Below are 17,944 nucleotides of genomic sequence, written 5' to 3' on the forward strand. Positions count from 1 at the left end.
CCGGAGCATACACAAAAGAATACTCTGTGAGAACAAGCTAGTAAAGCGAGAAGCGGTGGCGGCTGAAGGGCTGAAGCCTGTTCGCATGTATTCATGCGTCATGTAAAAAAGGTATTTCGGTGTGCCTTAGTGTGCTAGCAGTCAACAACCGATGGCGCCAGCAGTCCCGGCGCTGAGCAAAAATCATCTTTATTACCCAACACTGTGCAGATCTTTTTTCAAATGGGCAGTTTAAACTTGGATATTTAGCATGCAAATTAAGCATGCTGTTTGGTACAAAGCGTAAATACACAGTCAAAGGCTGCTGAGCGGCATGTGTAGTGGAATTTAGTTCAAACTGAAACTCTGATTCTCTGAACGGCGCCTTCGTCCGGAAGGCTACGTAAAGTAGACATTGGTGGCGTTGGCCAACACCCAAAACCGAACGGGAACTCACGTAAAGATCTATCAGGTGAAGAAAGAGACCGCAGAGAATTTCACAGGAAATTCTCGAGAAACCTGCGGGGAAACTTTAAAAAAAAAAGGAAATTCCTGAACCGAGAAATGGGAATTTTCCTACCCGCTACGGAGCATCACTGGGCTAACGTGTCCTGTAAACACCTACCACAAACGTAAGCACGTACAAACTTAAAACTTGAGGAGTACAATCTTCTTATGGCGAAAGAGCTCATTTCAGCTCTATGTTTTGCGATCGCCATTGTTGAGTGAACATAATTGGCCTCGTATCTGCTTGCTTTGCTAAAAATATCCCCAAAAAATAAGACTTCAGCCATTCTTGCTACAGTAACTACGGCTCCCCTTTAAACCTCCCGACACTCCCGCTCTTTCGCTCCCTTGTCAAATAGAGAGTTTTAGCTTTTAAGCTAGGGCGCACTACGTTACCGTGGCCGGGTACCGGCACCCAACTGCGGATGTATTTATTCGTTTCGGTGCCAATCTCTCAGCCCCGCGGGCATTCGTTCTGGTGAAGGGTGGCTCGTATCACCGTTCCCGCGCACGCATGCGCAGTGGGGTCACGGTACCCGCCGCCGGCACCGCTAGCTGCTATGCAAAAAACTCTAGTTTTCATCAGGAATGTAATGGACTGTTGCTCAATTCAATAAAATTTTTCCGTGTTCGCAATTCTCACGTGCCATCCTTCAAAACAACCTGCCCCTGTTTGACGCTACTTTTTAATGCGATGTGTTTTTTTGTTATCTTTCCTTAAGGCAGCTCCAATTTTTACGCCTAATCAATAGATTCTATTGTTCTTTCCCCAGATGTAGCCAAACAAACATTGTCGCTTTTAAAATTGCCGCCAAGCCCCGGTGCGAACGAGGTTTGAAAGTGAAGGCACTGAGAGAATAAAACAGAGCACTATTGAACGGGGTGCAACCTACATGCAATGGAGGCCTGTTCGATTTATTTCACTTTTCCCGCTTTCAATAGCATGCGCCCCATTGGTTGCGACATCGCGTGGCGTTTTCTCTAACCAAACGCCTGCCCTAGGAACCCTGTGATGTACTACAAAACGTTTGTTGATAATTATCCAGCACACCAATGAAGATAACATTTCTGACGGGTTTAGCTCGTCCAGTTGAGAAAACTGTGGTTGATTCCTCTGTCATAGGAATCGGCAAAACACGAAAGTGAAATGTGCAACGAAATATGCAGCTGAGCATGATTGGCGGGTCGGCGGCTGTCTTGTGGGTGTGCTTGGCGAGCGACGCCCTGCTGGCGGGTCGCTTCGGCAAACGTGTACTGGCGTCATTTCCGTGACGTATATGACGTGAGTGAAATATTGGTGCATAACGGCATAAAACACCTTTGTGTTAGAATATAAAGACCGAAAACGAACCCGAAGTTTAACGTACTACCAAAGGTTGCTCCCCCGCAAGAAGACCCTGTGTGCAGGGGTGCACCCTTTACAGGTCGCTTGCTTCGTTGTACTGGCGTCACTTCCGTGACGGATATGACGGAAATGGAATCATCGTGAATCCCGGAATAAAACACTTTCGTGTGAAAGAGCATTACACGGCATAAAAAGGGCTCCACTTACTGGACCTCAGCCCTCAGTCCTCTTCACAGCAAGGCCAAACGAATCTTTCCCTAGCCGTCCTTTTCTCAGAACGGTCTGGTTTCTCCTTTCGCCTTCTGTGGTTCACGTACACAATGTCGCTGAAATGGGCGTGCTTCGTGCTTGATGGTCCAGAGGTCGTATTTGGGACGTCCACTCTGGCGGTTGTCATGTTGCTGCTTTGGTGAGCACCGCCAAAAGCTGCCGACTTAGCTTCTGAGCTGCGACCCATTTTAAAACGTCTTGCTTTTCTTTTGCGTTTTTCCTGTGACCGCCTACCTTTGCCCTTCCGGACCTTCTTTCGAGTGAGCTTGCCTCTGAGGCTGTAGGTTGGCGAAAACTTGTACTTCTTCCTGGAACTGCTCCAAGCGCTTCTGCTGTAGGTTCCAGGATTCTGCGTTCCGCCCTTCAATTTGACTTTTTCTGAGTGGTCGTGGTCCTTTTTCACGGAAGATGTGCTTCCCGAACGGCTACGAACGCCTTGCTTCGTAGTAGAGGCTCGTTTACGCCGGGTCAGGGTTACTTGGGCTTCTGAGGCCTGAGCAAGCTTGGCGTTCGACTTGGCCGCACGTTTCTTCGGTCTGCTCCTGCGCACGGATGATTTTCGAGAACTCAATTTCGATGATCCCTTCTTCTTCGTCTTGGCTTGAACAGCCACGGAATATTTGGCTTTCTTCGTTCTTCCCGTCGACGCATTGGTGGTGTCGGCTGTTAATTTTGTTGGGCTCGCTGGGCGCTTCGTGGTCTTGCCAGGAATCCCGGACGAATCACGTGGAGCCATTAGCGCGCATGTGGAGCTTTTTTGCCGAGTTTTGAACTTTCGTTTTCTGCTCCTTGGTTTGGAGCAGTTTCGCGAGTGACCATGAGCTTTCTTTACTGTCTTAGCACTGCTTACTGCTCTGCCACTCTTGCCGCGTCTAAGTGTTTCGGCTGGTGTAGCACTGACGGTGGTCAGTTTGGCCTCGTTCGCTCCGGAAACACTGGTCTTCAGCGTTCTTTCGCGTTTCGTCGCGATACCAGCATGTGCAGACGATTTCCGGGTACTCGGTTCCGGTGTTTCTTTCTTTTTCAACCTCTTAGCTGGAGGAGCACTGGAACTCTTGGACTGCTTGGTTCTTCCGCTCGAAGCACTTGATTCGTCTGTTCGAGACGTCGCAGTAGAGAGCGAAGGAGATTTACTCGCGTATTTTGTCGGCCTCTTTCGCTTCGCGGCCTTGCCACGCAGTGTCGACGAATCATGTGGAGCCTTCATAGTACGTTTGGAGCGGTTCTTTCGAGTTCCGGACCACCGAGTTCTGCCATTTGATTTTAGGCTCTTTCGCGAGACGTCCCCTTTTTCTTTTGCCGTCCTAGCAGTGTTAACCAGGACAGCTTTGCTCTCTACCTTGGCCTTGCGTTCGTTCGACCTCAAGGCGGGCTTTGAGGATTCCCGAGAACTTGATTTCGATGCCCTAATTTTATTGCTCTTGGCTGGGGATTCTCTAGAGCTGCTGGCCTTCTTGGATGTTCGACTCAAGGCATTGCTGGTTTGCGATCTCGACAAAGCCAGCGATCGGCGAGCATGCGCACTAATTTTCTTCGTCCTTGCCATCCGTATCATGGGCGTCTCGTGGCGGCCCGCGGTTACTTTGGCTTCTGAGACCTTGGCAGACTTGGTGTTGGAATTGTCCGTACGTTTGCCCTGTCCTCTGGTTTGTGCGGACGATTTCTGAGAACTCAATATTGATGTTTCCTCTTTGTACGTCATGTCTGAAGTTTCCCTAGAAGCCTTGGCTTTCTTGGCTCGTCCGCTCGGCGCTCTCCTTGTTTGAGACGTCGACAACAGCGGTTTTGGAACTACCTTTTTGTGCATGTGAGCTGGACGAGAACTTGAGCTCTCAGAGGTTTTGGTTCTTTTGTGTCTGTGTTTACGGTGGGCCGTGGTTGCTTTGGCTTCCGAGGCCCGTGAAGATTTAGGCTTCGTCTCGGTCGAGCCGTCCCTCGGCCCCCTTGCGTGCACTGACAATTTCTGGGAACTCGATTTTGATGCTTCCTCTCTGGACGTGGTGTCTGATGGAGCCTTAGAAGACTTGACCTTCTTGGTCCGTCTACTCAACGCTTTCCTAGATTGAGACCCCAACAAACCTGATTTTGAAGGTACCTTTTTGCATATGCGGGCTGGACATGAACGTGAACTGTTGGGATGCTTGGTTCGTTCGCTCAAAGATTTCCTCTTACGAGAGATCGACAAAAAAGGGGAACGACCATCGCGAGCTCTGAATTTCGACTGCCTCGTCCTTCGTTTCGCCGCTGCCCCACCTAGCGATAGAGAACCGTTTGGAGCCATTACTGTGGATGTCGAATTGCTTCGCCTGTTTCTGTGCCTTTTCTTTCTGCCGTGTGATTTAAATCTCTTTTTCGAGTGATGACACGATTTCTTTGCTCTCTTCGCAGGGCTCGCCAATTGGCTACGAACGCTATGCCTACTGCAGGCAGCGGTTGCTTTGGCTTCCGGTACCCGTGATACCTTGATATCCGACTCGGCCGAGGCCTCCCTCGGTTCTCCAGCGTGCACGGACGATTTCTCAGAAACCGATTTTGATTCTCCCTTGATGTTCCCCTTCGTTCGAGAGGACCTGTATTTGGTGGCGCGCTCGACTCTTCGGCTTGTGGCGTTGTTGGTTCCAGAGATTGTAACAGAAAGCGAATAGTCAAAGCGAACCGTGAATTTCTGTGGCCTTACCATCGTGGCCGCCGCATGCTGCACGGGTGAATTATGCAAAAGCAATTTCGGCTCACCCACTCCGCGGTCCTTGGTGGAATCCTCGGACGAATCGGGGCCATTGGCTACGAGGCGGTCCCGAGAAGCCGATGTTGAGTTTGACTGGGGAGCTACCTTGCGGCTAGTGGCCTTACTACGTGTGGACCGCGCCGACGATTTAGCGGCCGCCATGGTGGATGCTATGGGACGGTCGCCGTCACTAGTTCTCTTAGTCCGCGCCAGCAAGGGCGAAGGCCACGAAAGCTAGGGACACGGATGATGCTAACAGGGCATGGTTTAATGATGATATTGGAGGAGGTGTTGTGGGGCGCGCAAAACTATTGGCTCAGCCCATTCAGGGGGATTGGCAAAAAAGAACTTGGCCTAATCATTTGGGGAATTTAGTTGGATAAAAGAGGAAAAATTATGTAGAGTTTCCAAATTTTGTTTAAAGGAAGCAGTAAAATATTACCAGTACTAAGCTGTCATGGAAGAAAACAATGCAAGTGTGTTAAAAAAAGAACTGCCGAAGCTTGAACAAAATCACGCAAGGCGACCCTTGAAGCAAACGCTTCAAGGGTTGGTTGCGGTCAAATGAGCAAATTGGCAGTGTATAGGTTGCTGTACCGCTATCGCTACGCCGCCAGGAAATGATGAAAGATATCTATAGCTTTCATAAACACGGAGTAGCGATTTAGTAAGTGTTTGTTTTAAAAGTGTGTTTTTTGGAGGGAGATGATAGCTTATTGGTTTTTATAAAACATTTTGTATATATATTATCTCAGCATTTTATTTGGCCCCTACAGTTCCATTGTGTGATGATGTGTATTGCCATAAGTGTTTAAAGACAAAATGCAGCATGTATGCGTGAGCGTGTGTGAATGGTTCCATCTATGTCACTCAGCCGTTTCTAGGGCTAGTGACCCGCGGTGCTGGTTTCTTCCCTCGGCCTATGTTGCCAAGCCGATCTGGCCGTAAATCTGATCGAGCTGGCGTACGAGTTACGTCCATCTCTTCATCTGACGGCAAAGCAGTAGATGCAAAAGCTAAATTTTTTTACTCGGCACGTTTGAGAGTGCCAATTTTGTTTGCCGCGCGTGCCAATGGCTGCTGCAGCGGCGGTCTGGGTGTGGAAAGGAATGCAGGGCCTCCCATTCCCGTGCTAACTGTGTCCACGGGGGCCACTTCAGCAGGAGCAGAATGCATGCCATCCTCCCCCACGGCGCTTTTAAGTGCAGAGCACTTTGGGGCTCGCCTTGTCGCAGCTTGCTCGCTGGACCCAAGAAGAGCCACACGGCGTTCCGTCGTAGCGGCTGTCATCGTGGCGTAACCCACAGGCTTCGAAAGCCAAGCAGTTTATATAGCAATAAGCGTTCGAAACTCGAGAACCGCTGGCGCTTGTCATACATCGCCACTTTGTTTAGCGCTAAAAAAACTGCAGGTACATTTGAGGCAAAATATACGTAATTAACCGGCAGCGCCCGTGTTTATTTAGTGCGGAATGAGTTGGTTTCTACGATAGTAAGCGTCGAAAAGTGGCAGTGCAGCGCCGACACGTGCGGGAGGGAAAGCAATCACAAAAAGAACAGAACTCCCGCTGGCCCAGTTTCAGGCAGGGGGTGCGCGAGCGCTGCGAAGGCGGGAAATTTGAATTGCATTGGGTGGTAGCAGTCAGCGGATAACGGCGCTACAGCCCATTATGGCGAATCACTGCTCTGCATTTCCGACCGCTTTCACATTGAGTGGAACGTGCAGCTGCCGGGGAGTCAAACCTGTGTTGAAAAGATCAGGGCAGCCGAACCCAGCCTTGCGGGAACGGGATATGGAACCTGATCAGCGTAAATGCCCTGGGTGGCCGCCTAAACCAGACCGGTCTGTCGTTTTAATTCCCTCCGCCTGATCCGATTAAATGACAGTTGTTTAGGTCAAACGATACAATAAGTGCGCGAAAGCCAGCAATGCTTATTCTCCGTCCGGCATGACTGAAGTTACAGCTAATAAACGAATTGTATCTAATAGATCCAATTTGAACAATATCCGGGTGTTATTTCTCTAGAAAAAAATTACCGATGGTCACGATCCTCTCTAAAGGGAAAATTAGGGCATCTGTTTAGTTTTTTTTTTTGTATTGGGATTTACTTAGGCGTGCAATTTGACAGACGTGCATGCATCTAAAGTTGCAGACAACCGTGGATTAATCTCTTAGCTGCCGCAGACCGACATCCGCTCAAACGGTGCTCTCCTTTCAATTGTGCTATCTCTGGATGTGGTTTGCGGGTATACCGTACCGAAAAAGAGAGGTCCACGCAATATAAACGTATAAACGGGCGCTAAACACTGGCGCTCCAAAATATTTCCCCATACCCTGTTCTTACACGTTGCACGCGCGCTTTCGCTATGTAATACCAATTTTATCGCAAACTTCAAATAAATAATGCCGATCTAAAAGAAAACCGATGAAGCCGTGGTGAGTTCCCGGTCACTTTCAGGTGACGTTTCTATGACGTCATGGAGTCTTGTTTCTGCGATTGGCGGCCATCGACCCAAACCACCGCCAGGACACATAACGGGGCTGTTGTAGGGTGCGACCTGGTTCGGTTTCAGAACATCATTTGAATGCGAACGTGCAGTTCACACGCTGAGAACTATATTTTTAGTGTTGGCCTTTGTTGCGTCTCTCCTGCCTAACTGACGTTATTGTAGCGCTAACTGAAATTTTTCAATGTCTCTTGTGCTTCTTTTCTGTTCTCAAGGCGTATTTCGTCACTGCAATAGAGCTGAGTAAGCTAGCGAAGGAAATTTATGCTAAAGTGAACTTATGTTGTGTATTGTCTTCATGGCCCCTGCGAAGACAAAATTTTTAACGATAATTATGTACCCTCTGCGTACAGTCTCAATGGCGAGAAAAGAAAGAAAGAAAGAAAGAAAGAAAAAAAGAAAGAAAGAAAGAAAGAAAGAAAGAAAGAAAGAAAGAAAGAAAGAAAGAAAGAAAGAAAGAAAGAAAGAAAGAAAGAAAGAAAGGTCAGCAGCAGTGACGAGAATCTGGAGGTGGATTTATCGGAGACAGACGTCGGTAGTTGTTACCGGTGGGCTTCAAGAGCCTCGCAGATTCGCAGCAGGCTTTAAAGGGACCCTGCAACACTTTCTTAACTTTCTTCAAAATCCTAAATGCTTGCAGAACGTGGTCAACCAACACATCCGGTATTTAGATTAGGGGGTAGCAAATTACCTCTGCCGAAACTTACTGCTCTATGCCGATCATATAACTTAGAAACGTGCTCAAAAGATATTTCTTTCTTTGTTGTATTGGCGTTCCTCGACCCTAGAAGTGCGGCACTACAGGGATGCAGCGGCTATTGGCTGGCATTCCTTATGTTGTAGCAATGAACGCCCTGGATAACCACATTAAAAATAAACCCACAAAAATCAAGGCACAGACGGAAGGCGTATCGGCTGCGACGAGAAATTCACGTAGTGCAGCTCCGTGATGGCGGCAACTATAGCTTTCGCAGTGCTTCAAGACGCTAAAGAAAAAATAGAAGCGTTTATCGGTAAAAACCGAGTCCCGTACTTTCGAAGCTGAACGCATAATTACAACGTTGCTCATACGACAGAAAATTTTAATGCGCTACTCGTCCCAACTGCAACGTAAAGGTCATCAAAGCGCAGTTTTGGAGAAATGGTCAAGGGCATCTGGGTGCTTTTTGTCAGGGATTGTTGCAGTGCATGGTGGTCAGGCACAGAAGTCTTGAAGGAAGCGTCTTGCTGCTCGAGTCCTCCTCGGTGACTTTCCGAGAGATTTAGGTCGAGTGAGTCAAATATCCGGACAGTCAGAGCGGTTGGCCTAGTCGTCGCAGAATTTAGTAATTGGAGCAGTTGCAGTCTATTGCCCGGGGCTCCGCGGAGGCCAGGTAGTGGTGGGGCTCACCGTTGCAATCTGCGCAGTCGAGAGAAGGTTGATTCGTACATATGAATACTTCGAACTCATAACGATACCTGGGATGTCATGGGTGACATCCGACGTAACGAGATGTAAATGAGGGCTAACTGCAAGTGCGGGATAAAAAAAAATTGGCGCAACTTGCACTAGTGGTGTAAGGCTGGAGAAACGGCAAAACGGGTGGCCCCTCTCCCTTGGTGATGGACCCGGCTCTTGGACCTACATTTATTTCTGAACTTTCTGCTGAAAGTTATCCATCATTGGCAGGCCCTAATTGCTTTGTACGCAAGCTTTCACATATCTCACAAAGTGGACCGCGTTTGCACGTACTAGAACCCGCGGCCAAGTTCAAAGCCAACGCCCGCGCTACGAACCCAAAGTAAATGCTGTGCGCCTGGAATGCGATGATAACTTAATGAGATAGGCGTTGGTTTGGTAACGCGAGGGACCTGGGTTGGATTTCGACCACCGGAAAGATTCTTTTTTTCATTGGCTGCACATGTTATTGTTCCCCGTCGATGCTAAACCCCTGGGACCTTTCGGAAGACCCATTGGTTAGGTGGCCGGTTTCATAAAGATCCCAGGGTCGATGCTCGGGATCTACCTAACCACCTCTCTTCCTTAAGGTTTCGAAGTTTTTTGGTGCAACAGACGGACAGTCCTAGGCCTAAGCAGCTTTGCTGTTCAAATTGAGCAATCACACAACCGCAGCTGTGCCTTCACTAACTCCATGCATAAAGCGAAGAGAGCAACGGAAAAAAACATGTAGAAAAGCGAGGCTGTATTCACTGAATATGTTAGGTAAACATACACATTTCGCTGCAGTACACGATGCGCTGTCGTGCATCGGTGTTTGCACGACAGGACATCATCGCATGCAAGGCATTAGGCAATTGCGGCACGAATAATTTTCAAAAACAACTTCCGGTGGCTCATTTCAGAGAACATCCTTATAACAATAAATTTTACATACTTCATAAATAAAGGTAGCCCATTTATATAAAATGTGCTATCTGGTTCATGACTAGGGACATCCTTTCGCAAAAGTGGCCATATAACGCACTCTATTGGGATTCGCAACACTATGATGCGGCCAAATTACGGATCAGGACAAAAATACGTGTGCCGACGCACTTCGGGGACTGCAGACGCATACAACCGCAAGATATGTTTTTAATGCCTACCAAGTGGACTAGCTTTTCTTTATTACTAAGCTCCATTCACTAATGTGCACATCTACCCAGGAGCAAGCAACTTAGAAGTTCAATTGATATAATAGGCATCTTTCTCTTGCATAATTTCTCACATTTAGTGTCCACCTGGAAGTGTAAACCCCGGACAACAGCAGGCAGCCGTTTCACACTGGTATTTTATATACAACTCAGCGTAAAAATTGTCGCAGAAGTACCTGTCTGGAAAGTTTCAGATATTTTGTGGGCATTCTATGCTGTGAACATACACTCTGAACATACAGTCTGAACATACACTCCAAAAGAGGAGCTGCCCGTATACCTTCAAATTCCTCCACATTTGGGTTCTGTTCTCCCCAATCAGGACAAAATACCTGCTTTGTTAAAGCGACTCTTTATATGGGCAGCCACAAGAAAACTTCGGTGGTCCCGTGTACGCAGAAAACTTTCCTCAAGCAGCCCCATGCGCACGTGCGAAAAAAAACAGGTTGTAGAAAACTTAGAAGTAAGAGGACTCAGGTTCGCTGAGTTTATGGGTGCCTGAACGACACTCTCGCATCTACCAACACTGATTAGTTGAAACAGTACATCGGAGGGAGGGAAAACTAGTCTCTCTCGGATCAGACCGCACGCGCAATGAGCTACAGCGTGAAACACACCTCAAGCGAACACTCCCGGAAGAGGCAGTGGCGGAAGTGCGGGCAGAACAGCGTCAACGTCCTTAAAAGGCACCCAACCCCGCTGGTCTTCCGTCGTCACAGAGTGGAAAGGCACTCAATTTCTTTGGAAGCCGCTGATAAACAAAGCTAGCCTACTGTAAAGAACTGAACCTCATTTGCGGTCGAACAGGTGCCACCAAGTTCACCCCACAATTTAATTTCAGCTCGATTCTCGCAATCGGGTGTCAGGTTCGTAATATGGCTTACATTAAGAGTTACTGGACCGCGTACGACCTTAAAGTTAATGATCACTACCCAGCATGAACGAAATGAAGATAACGTAAACCGTACAATCAGTAGAGAGAGAGGGAAAAAAAACTTCTTTATTTGGCAGAGCTTTGTCGGAGTGGAGCCTTGTTACAGGTAGCCATGTGCCGTCCTTGATGCTACCGCTCTCTCAACCAGCAGGAGCTGATCGCAAAGGAGGGAGCTGGACAGCAGCGTCTTCCACTGTTCGGGGGAATGAAGAGGGGAAAGAGGTGGCAGATCAGGGTTCTGAGTGCATTCAAGGATAATGTGCTTGAGTGTTCCTGATTGCGTACAGAATTTGCGACTCAAGAATAACATCGTGTTGATTTGGGAACATAAGGTGCATCAGTGTTGGATGGGGATACGTGTTTGTTTGCACAAGTAATTGTGGGTGAGGCAACGGAAGTGTTCTGCGACCGAGTCTATAGTGCTCTGTGATTTCCTGGTAGGTCGTGAGTGGCGTAGGTTACGGTGAATCCTCCGTGGCCTGGTCGACGAAACCTCGGGCCTTGAGGTGGGCTTGATCATTGCCCTCCATGGAGGAGTGAACCGGCTCCCACACCACTTCGACCACCCTGTGTGGTGGCTTGTTTGACAGTATGCGGTATGTCATTGGAGACCCCAAGCCCGACGTGAGACTCCTGCATACTTATTGTGAGTCAGTAATTATGACACTTGCTTTCGTTTGCGAAAGAGCTAAGGCTACGGCTAGTTCTGCCGCTTCTTGCATTGAGGCTCGTGGTAGGGTGGCCCCGACGACGAGGTCAGTCTTCGTTGTAACCACCGCTACTTCGGCTTGTCTTTCGGGATATGAGGCTGCATCTGTGTGGACCACTGAGGGCAGAGATCCATATTTTTTGTCCAGAGCTTTGGCTCTTGCTTCTAGCCTACCCTGATGGTGAACAGGAGGCATATTCTTCGGCAGTGGGCGGATTATGATGTGCTTCCGCCATTTCTCCGGCATTTACTTTGTTGAGACAGCGTCCCCCACAGGTGTCAATTTTAATTGGGACAGGACCTTCCGACCCGTTTGGGTTTTTGCGAGGCGATCTTCATGGTTAGATAGGTGAGCTTCAATTAGCTCGTCGACTGCGTTGTGTAGACCAACACTTAATAGCCTGTCTGTGGACACGCTCATTGGAATTGGAAGGCCCAGTGCTTGTTTTGTTGCTTCCCTGATGACTGTGTTATGTTTGTCGGTTTCTCTCTTGTTTATTACTGCATACGGCAGTGAGTAAGTTATTCTTGAGGGGATGAAAGCCTGGACGAGACGAAGTGTGTCTTTCTCTTTCATGCCTCTGTGTCGGTTGATGACTCTTCTGATCATGTGTAGCACCTGTTCGATGTTTTTGTAAGCCGCTGTATCATTTGGTCGTTCTTCGCATCCGATTGTATCAGAAGGCCTAGAATTTTCAGTCAGTACACCTGAGTTGTGCAAGCCACGGGGTCACGCGATAGCAGTAGCAAGGGGCGGTGTACGTGTCGTGTGTGCCAAGTGCGTACCTTGTGGGGGCGGGACGTTCTGGGCGTGCCTGGGGCTCATGAAGCCATTGAAGCGGGGTGTAATGACCAGCCAGCTGAAGAAGAACATAATCCCGATGCGCAGGAGGATACCCATGACCTTCAAGATGAGGCTCAAGACCAGCATCGCGACAACCTCAGCAAGCTGCATCCTGCTCCTGCTTATGGTGGTGATGGTGGTGGCCCGAAAAATGGCGCATACCCACTTAGGGGTATTGTCCAAGAAGAGTCATGTTTCCATTGTGAGCAATCATGCGATGCAATAAAGAGAGCAGAAGGAGGAATTTGGTCTAAGTTCAAGAGAGCGAGAAAAACACTAAAAAACAAGAGAGAGAGAGAGAGAGAGAGAGAGAGAGAGAGAGAGAGAAGAGTAGGAAAACTAGGAAAAAGTCAGCCTAATCGGAATATTTTTAACACTGCACACGAGCTGTCTCCGAAATGAAGGAGTGAATGGCGTTGCACACGTCCCTATGGCACCGGCCCAGCCTAGTTCCCCCAAACGACAAAAGCACCAATACAGTCAAAGGCAGTCCAAGACGTAGCAGGGGAATCTCCAGTACCCTTCTCCGATGGTTAGAAAATCGGTGGAAAAAAAGAAAGAAAGGTTCTTCTGATTCAATTTCTTGGAAAAAGTAGCACAAGGGGGAGGTTGTCAGATTTGCCCTATATAAATTCCGATTAAGTGGAGGCACACCACAGCGAAAAGAAGTCAGCGATAATTCGCACAAGCGAGTTTGGCAGATACTCCTCTTCCAGCGGTACCTGAGATGTTCAAGTTCAGGAGAATTTTTCAGACCGTGATCAGAGGCATCTTGATTCAGCAGGTATGGGAGATAACGTGCCAACAACACGAAAGAAAACGGGGGAAGAATCTCTACGATCGGCAAAGGCAAAGCTGTTTTAGTTAATATGTCAGCGGTTTCAATGAGGGTGAACCCTCAGTGGCCGGGCAGCCAAACGAGCCGAATATCCCGCACGTGAATGGGGACGCAGGAATAAAAAGTTTTAAGAATAGGATGTAAAGTTTCTGAGGAGAGAGCCATGCACACGGACAGAGAGTGCGTGAGTAACATCACGGAAGAATTCGCCGAATCAAGTTTCAGGATCGCAAGGTGTAGGGCACAAAATTCTGCATAAAAAATGGGGATTAAATCTGGTAATTGCACTGAAAAAGACCAGTTCAATGCCGGAGAGAAAATACCCACCCCAACCTTCTCGTCTGTCTTCTTCTTCCTAATCCTCATCTTCGCCCTGCAGCGACATCCGGGAGTTGACGCATGTACGATTCGCAATTGCTACGTCTTCAGTTTTGAATAAATCTGTCGCTGGCTGTGCTTAATTGGACCTAATTGAAGGCAACCAATACCTGGTGGGGTCCCTTAGAACGCATGAGAGGAAAATGACCACCTTTCTGAAGCTATAGGATGCATTCACTGGAGTGGCGCGCATGCCGGCAACAATGTTTGTCGCCTTAGCAACGGGGACGCACAGGCTCCCACATTGCGGCGCACACACGAGGTCGTCCCACCGAGCTCAAAAGCTTTACCTCTACATTAACTGCTGTTTCGTGCAGTGCACTGCAGCCTACATGTCGCAATACACGAGTGAAGTGATTGCCAGCTGCCAGAAGCTTATTGCCAGCTGCCGTGTTTTAGTATCGGCCACAGATTGCTAAGCTCTCGGCGAACGCTTACACTTTGGCCATTCGGTCACTCGCAGATAGACGTCGCTAGTCTCCCAGCTAATTAGAAAGGGAAGACGCCCGTTGTTGCACTATTTCTTAGACTTAGAGAGGCCGAATGACTCCGTATCTCATGTCCCTCTCTTCAACGATAGCACTTATGTGTCTACCTGGGGCTCTACTGGGCATCATACAACATCTGTATGAGGAAATTCGATTGTAGTAAAGTTTTGTGGCGCGTAATCTGCACAGATCCAAACGGCCAAAGTACTCCGGCCGGGGCGTCTACCTTCACCGCTGCTGTACATATATGCAGCAGGCATTAAGAAGCAGCTGCTCTAATCAGGCCTGGGCTTCGGCTTGAGTTTTAGAACCAGGGGCATTTATGACATGCTAACTTCCAGTTTTTGGCCTTCACCGATGTCTCGGTTGTTATTGCAGAAAGTTCTTCGGAGCTTTCTACTGTTGCTAAACATTTGCCATAACTACGTAAAAAAGCTGGGCGTGCGGTTCAACGCCAGGAAGACGGCAGTTGTCTGCCTTGCTGGTGGGGGAAAGCACGGACAGAAAGCACTGGCAGTTCGCACTGGCAGAAAGCACCTCCCCACTCGAGCAGGTACTTACCTGGGGTGTGGCGCGGGGCCGGACGAGAACTTGTTCGGTAAACAGGAGGACAAGATCCGGGAGTCTGCACTGCATACTCAGGGAATCATTAGACTTCACGCACTGTGAAGCTGCAACTGCTTTGCTATGGTACGCGAATTTTGGGAAGCTAGTGCATGTTCCCGCCCTAACGTTCACCAACGCCGTGATCTGCTTGTCATCGGAGACCAGGGAATGGCTCGAGCAACGGCAACGTGTGGAGCTGGTCGCAGTGCAGCCGGATGCCATGGCTTCGTAGCACACGAGGCTTTGCAGGGCGGTGTTGGGGGTCCTCGTTGGAAGCTAGGGAAACCTCCAGCAAGCCAGTGTTTAAGGAATACCTGCTCTTTATGGACCGAGAGCGCTCCGCACAGCCTCTTCAGGTACCGGGCGGCGACGTGCCTGCGCACCAGGTGGGCGCGTAGAATGTATAGACTCGAGCAAATCTATGGCCTCTCTCGACAGCCCGGGGAGGCGAACTCTAGAACCTAGTGGATGCGATAAGTGCGGAAGAGGGTCTGTGAGGTAGACGACGAGGAGTGGCATCGTGGGGGCTCCGAAAATTCTTTTCTAGCCCACTACAGAGCCCACAAAGCGGTGATCAACTCGGTGCAGCTCTATGACAATAGTCTTGGCAGCACGCTCCTTTTCGAGGCTCGCGCAGGGCACTTCGCCGGCTGATGCGGCAAGAGAGGCTGGACAACCCGGTCGATAATGTGCTCTGTCGCGCGTATGCGCATCAACTTTGACCGGGCAACAACGACACGGGGAATGAGGGAAACACTCCGCTGGATGTTCGGCTAGTGTTGAATTCCAATGGCCGATCCGTAGCACTGTCGCAACAACTTTTTTGATCCGTCTGGAGCAGACATGATCCACTGGCAGATCGGGAGCAACCAAATCCTGTTCCGAAGGTTTACAGTGAGCGTTGTCACAGCCGAGACAGCTGCGTGGAGCAAGAAAAATTATTCCCCAGATATCGGCGGAGTCGGCCGGAACTCGCGAGGGACCTTGTCTTCTCTCGTGATGTCGTCGCCTTCTGCTTCCATTCTACTCCCTTTTCCAATAGACGTGGCACCCGCTCCGGCAAATACACGCTGTGGCCACAGTCACAACGGGAAAATAGATGCGGCACGCCGTTTCGATTTCATGATTGCTGCTTAACGAAAGCGAGTGCGACAGCTGAAACTCGAAATCAAGCGGTGAGAAGCCCAGCTCGAACAACGACATGGTGGACATGGTGTATAAACACACGTGCGGCGTTTGTTTTTTGCTTTTTTCGCCTGCCTGCAAAAAGGCCCACGGAAGTTTTGTAACCGGCGCCGTTGGACGGCGTCGAGGTTAGCAAAAAAGGCGACGAAGGTTCTTCACTTTAGACCGGGCAAGGAGTAAACGCTTGCAGGGAAGCAGACATTTTCGGAAGGCCAGACGTTAAGGCTGCCGGGACATTCCTGTACCCATCATGCTTTGGCATTTGCTCCGACGCAAGTGCGTGCGTTCCGAAGGCAGTTTCGGAGCACCTGCTCTTTGGAGGAACAGCGTGCTCCGGGGCAGAGCTCGGCGACTGCTCCCGATCTTCCATTTGAATTGAATGTAGGCTTCCAAGAGGACGGCTCACTAAACATGCGCGCTGTGCCACGGACAAAACGCCGTCATGAACGGTGGAAGTGTGCGACGCTTGGCAGACATAAGTTTGGGTCGTGGTGCGGGGTAGGACTGGGACGATTGGCTTTGGTTCTTCGGCCCCTGGGTTTTTACGCGTCGTGAGCTCTGGCTATAAAGTGCGTTCGAAGTTTTTAACTTTTTTATTTTATGGTTAGTGTAGATGCCTATCACCCACCCGCTGCAAAGGGTATAACCTGCAAAAACATCATTATCATCATCAGCAGCAGCAGCAGCCACAGCCATGCACTTAGAATTACGCCGCTACGTTACGCTGAAACCGTATATATCATCGGCACGCGCGGCAACCTCAATACCTTCGGAAGCATTTTTTGGCTTTTGTACTGAACGACTCTTCCGTGGACAAGGTGCAGGCGCTCCTGTGTCTAAATCCGTACTAGCAGGCAACTGCGCTGCTACGTAGGCATTTCGTAATCGTGCCGCTTTTCGCAACCACGGCTCCATTTTCCGGGGGTGATTCGGAGTTCTGTTGGGCAAGTAGAGCATCATCGCACAGTGTCACTGCTGTATTCATGTTTGTTGAGGCCACAGCCAAGAATCGGGTGTTAACGGCGCAGAAGACGAACGCCGCGGCCTGTTTGTTTTCCCTGAGAGATTCGGGCGTATTTGCAGACACGGTGGGCACTCTCATGGTGGTTTTCAGAATTTCCAAGAGAACAAAGCACCCGCTACACGTTTATGTGGATACCATCTATACGGTTTAAGTATGGCAAGTGGTTCTCAAACCCTGCGGTAGTTACTAAGAGCAACTGAGAGTACCGGTTGAGGACGAGTGGAATCGTTTGTGCTTCAATTTTGATTGTTTGCAAAGGTGTTTAAACATGATTAGTTCAAACATGACTCGCTCAGTAGAACAGGACGAGGAAAGAACGCAGGACTACAACACAAGACTAACGCTTTTTCTGCGTGCATCCTTCGCCCTGTCCGATCGTGCTCAAAATAATCATGTTTTATGACAATGGGAAGAGTAAATTACGTAAAACTTTGGGAGCCTGATTAGAAAGAAACGTTTCTTACAACCACACGTGAGTGCCACAAATTTTAGCACACTAACTTATAGCAAAGCTGCATACCACTAACCCCCGGCCCCAGTTTCATCGCCGTGGGCAAAAACAATTGGTCGCAATTCTGCCCTGCGAAAGTGGATGTACAGCGAAGCTGTTGTAAACCACAACGAATGTTGATGGACGATGATATGAAATACTCCTCATCGTCTCAGTAGTCTTGTAAATTCCACTCGGCTGGTGTGGCCAGATAAGGGTACAGAGTATCGGCACTCTTTTGTCCTATTGTTCCGTTCCGACGTGATGATCTTTGGTCAGCTCGCATTATGCGACATTTGTTTTCACTGCGACGGTTTATGGGCACCGCCATCTTGTTGTTTATGAGTTTTAGTCGGTCAACTTTGTAAAGCTTAGCTTGTCCTTCCTGCTCTGCGGGTGCACGCGACTGACGTCATTCCGACTGCGAATCAAAGGTAACGAGTGTAACTGCATTTCTCCAGCCGAAGCTTTTTCCAAAGA

Source organism: Haemaphysalis longicornis, unplaced genomic scaffold (genome assembly GCF_048455015.1).
Source record: "Haemaphysalis longicornis isolate Haplotype H1 unplaced genomic scaffold, Haemaphysalis longicornis Haplotype H1 scaffold_9, whole genome shotgun sequence".
Lineage (NCBI taxonomy): Eukaryota > Metazoa > Arthropoda > Arachnida > Ixodida > Ixodidae > Haemaphysalis > Haemaphysalis longicornis.